Source organism: Aplysia californica, unplaced genomic scaffold, assembly GCF_000002075.1.
Source record: "Aplysia californica isolate F4 #8 unplaced genomic scaffold, AplCal3.0 scaffold00410, whole genome shotgun sequence".
Classification (NCBI taxonomy): Eukaryota; Metazoa; Mollusca; class Gastropoda; order Aplysiida; family Aplysiidae; genus Aplysia; species Aplysia californica.
In genome coordinates this window covers 529,141-532,602 of record NW_004797680.1, presented here as the reverse complement: position 1 = coordinate 532,602, position 3,462 = coordinate 529,141, and positions in this window count along the sequence as shown.

Here is a 3,462-nt window from a genome sequence, read left to right as displayed (position 1 = left end):
ATGTTTCAGTTTTCACTACACTGAGTAGAAAAACAATTGACTAGGCTACAAAACAACATTGAAGTTCACTTTTTATCTTTAGTGAGTTCAGACAGTCGTTTTACTAATTATGTCCAAAATTAGACTTACTTAAAACAGCAATCTGTCCCCGCCGTTTTATGCAAGAAAAATTCTGATATTATGCAAACTGAGCCCAAAACTGTGAAATTATGCGATTCTGTTAATTTTAACAAAGAATGATAAAGGAAAATAATCTGAAATTATGCAAAAAATGATCAAATTTAGCTAAATTATGCGGGTGCATAAAACCACGGGGACAGAGCAACAGAAGGAGCTTTAGTTTAAGTGCTGTATATGGTCTACTTTAGTTCTTTAAATCAATATAAACCAAAGTTTAATACCGACATAAGAAAACACTACTTATAATTGAGTATACTTTTTTAAAAAGTGAACATATGAATGAAAAATACAGTTGCCTGTTCAAATGTCACAAGGGAAAGTTTAACTCGATTTAAAAATACCAGTACATGTATTCATCATTTGTTTGACTGAATTTGCTTTATCAAGAGCTTCATTGCATTTCTACATCTAAAGGCTGAAAAACTCGGGAATTTTTTTCCCTATGGCTCATCCTGATTTAATTTAATGCCAAACTCATATATATCTGAGGGGGGTATTGGGATTCGGGAGGAGAGAGAGGGTGGGGTGGTCATGGGAGGTTCCCATGACACCCACATCTTTTCATACTTCTTTTTAAAAGTTCTATAGGCCCTATACGCTTTGATTCGGTCAATAAGAAATAAACCACCTGGTAGATAAAGTGCTGATGAAGAAATAAAGGTTTTTGTTTTTTTTCCCTTCTTTTTTTTAAAAGCCCATATATCTCTATCTCTATCTATTTAATAATACATTTATTTGTAGATCTAGTTGTAGAAAGAACGCCGTATTATTGCAATTTAGTTTTTTAGATATAGTAGGCCTACGTCACGGCGCCCATGTAAAAAAAAAAATCAACAAGAACCAAGCCTCGCCTGTCGCGTATGAGAGAGAGAGAAAACATGCCTAGCCCATTGCTTTAGCATGAACTCCTTCACACAACTTGCCACGAAAAACATGGCGGACGCCGCTGTCAAATGTGGCCATCGCGCAGCAAGGCGAGAGAGGGGCGTATTGTATCTAGTACTATAGTGTACATCTATGGATCAGAGAAAAAGTCCTGTTATATCAGACCCCTGTTAAATCAGAAATGGAAGGGAAGTAAGCGTTTGTGGACTAATCCAGCCGTATTTATTCATGGGTAGTTTCCCTTGCCACAAGTGCCCACGAAAAGGGGTTTTGTCCCTGTGGCAGGCCTGCGCATGTAGCTAGGCTTAGGGTTAGAAGGAAGTCAGCAGCACACCGCAGCCCTCTTCGCTTCACACGCTGCGTGTGCTTGCAATGGCGTGGCTAGCGTGGGCTTGCTCCACCACTGCGTTACTCTTGTCTGTCTGTCTGTCTGTCTGTCTGTCTGTCTGTCTGTCTGTCTGTCTGTCTGTTTGTCTGTCTGCCTGTATCTCTTACTTCTTACACATTGTTAACAAGCCTTTGTCCCTGGTATAACCGATTGGGCTCCGGTGAGGCCCTGTTATTTCCGATAAATTTTAATAGAGACAAAGAGTAAGAAAAAACGGGGGTTTAAACAATCCCTGTTATTACCCGGCCTGGTATATATGGTTTCCACTGTACATGACTTAAAACAAGCACTATAAGCTAATACTACATGACTTTACATCAAGCTACACTACATACATAACTTAACCTGGCACTATGTAGGCTCTGACACTATATAACACTACACGACTTTACATCATGCTGTACCGATACTACATAATAAATATACTTAACATGCACTCACACTGCGTGACTCAACCAAGCACTATAACACTACATGACTGACTCAACCTAGCAATAGGCCTTATAACTCTACATGACTTAGCTCAGCAATCGTAGGGGGCTCTCGTGGCCTAGAGGTTAAGGTGTTGGCCTCTCATTCAAAGGTCCCGGGTTCGAATCCAGGTAGCGACCGAAAAATTTTCTTCTCTAAAATTGTCTTCTTTCACCTCCTTTCCTGCTCTCTTGCAATGTTCTGTTGTCTGCTTTCATTTCCACTTTCTGCCCCCACCCCCTCACCTCCTTTGCCCCCTCCTCTGGGCTCCTGACTCTTTCTGCAGCCTTTCTACTGCTACTCCTTAACTCCTCCTTACTGCTGTCTTTCTGCCACACCCCTGATCTACTGGTAGGAAAGATCTACACCTAGCCTTCTCGGACAAAGGCGAAAAATCTCGGAGGGCCCGTGTGCAAGTTGCGCACGTTAAAGATCCCTTGGTGGTCTACAATCGATAAGAGTAGGCTTCGGCCGCCATCCGGGCAAAATTCAAAATTTCCTACCAACTGAAAATATTAGGAGTGTCCCGCGCGCTCATATGACCTATGCAGTTGCGAGCGCCGTAAAACACTTTACAAAAACAAACAACAAATCAGCAATCGTATACATGTATAAATAATTATAGCACTATATGATTTCACATGAACTGAACTAACTCACTTGAAATTAATATTAACATATATACATCGCTACCCTAGAATTCCAAATTCTATCTGCTCAGTAGGCCTTTCTTGTTTTGAGAAATCTGACGTTAACAATTTTGAGTCTCGCAACGCGTAAAGCTTTTTCGAATGCAATTCTTTGAATATCTTGATGTAGACTGAATCATCTTACGATTTTGATCAATAGGGCAGTTGGCTTCTGACTAATTTGACATAATAATGTTCTTAGTTACTCAAAACGGCCAACAATGTCAGATAGAACTTTATAACTCTAAGGTAGCGATATGACACTGTATTAATGTCCTACAGATTACAACACGGAACCATGATCAATGTCTGTGGACCAGTGTCTGTGATGTAGCATTTAGGCGCTTCATTGTCACACGCCGGAGACCCGAGTTTGATTCCCAAGACAGGAGATAGAAATGTTTTCAAGTATCTCAGTCTTTCTGCTGGGGGCTGGGATGTTGTATCCCTCTCAGCCCGAGTTGGCCCTGACAGGCAGGGTCGGAAGCCCGCCTCCTGTAAAATCTAAATTGTGACGAAGGATGCGTAGACAATACTCACATCGTGTATCTCCGTCTGTCCGAGGGGTCATAGTATCTCTCTCAGCCAAGGCTGGCTCTGACAGGCATGATTGAAGGAGCCTGCCTTGAGTTGATGGGGGCGTAAAACATTCCAGTTTTATAGCACCGTGTAACTCTTCATGGTACTACAAGATATTATGTAACGCTTCATGATATACTTGGCATTCTACAGGCTCTCAACTTGTCATTATATGGCTCTTTATAACACTTCATAGTACTGAATTGCACTGCATTACATTGCACCGGCCTGTCTGACAGGGGGCTCTCGTGGCCTAGAGGTTAAGGTGTT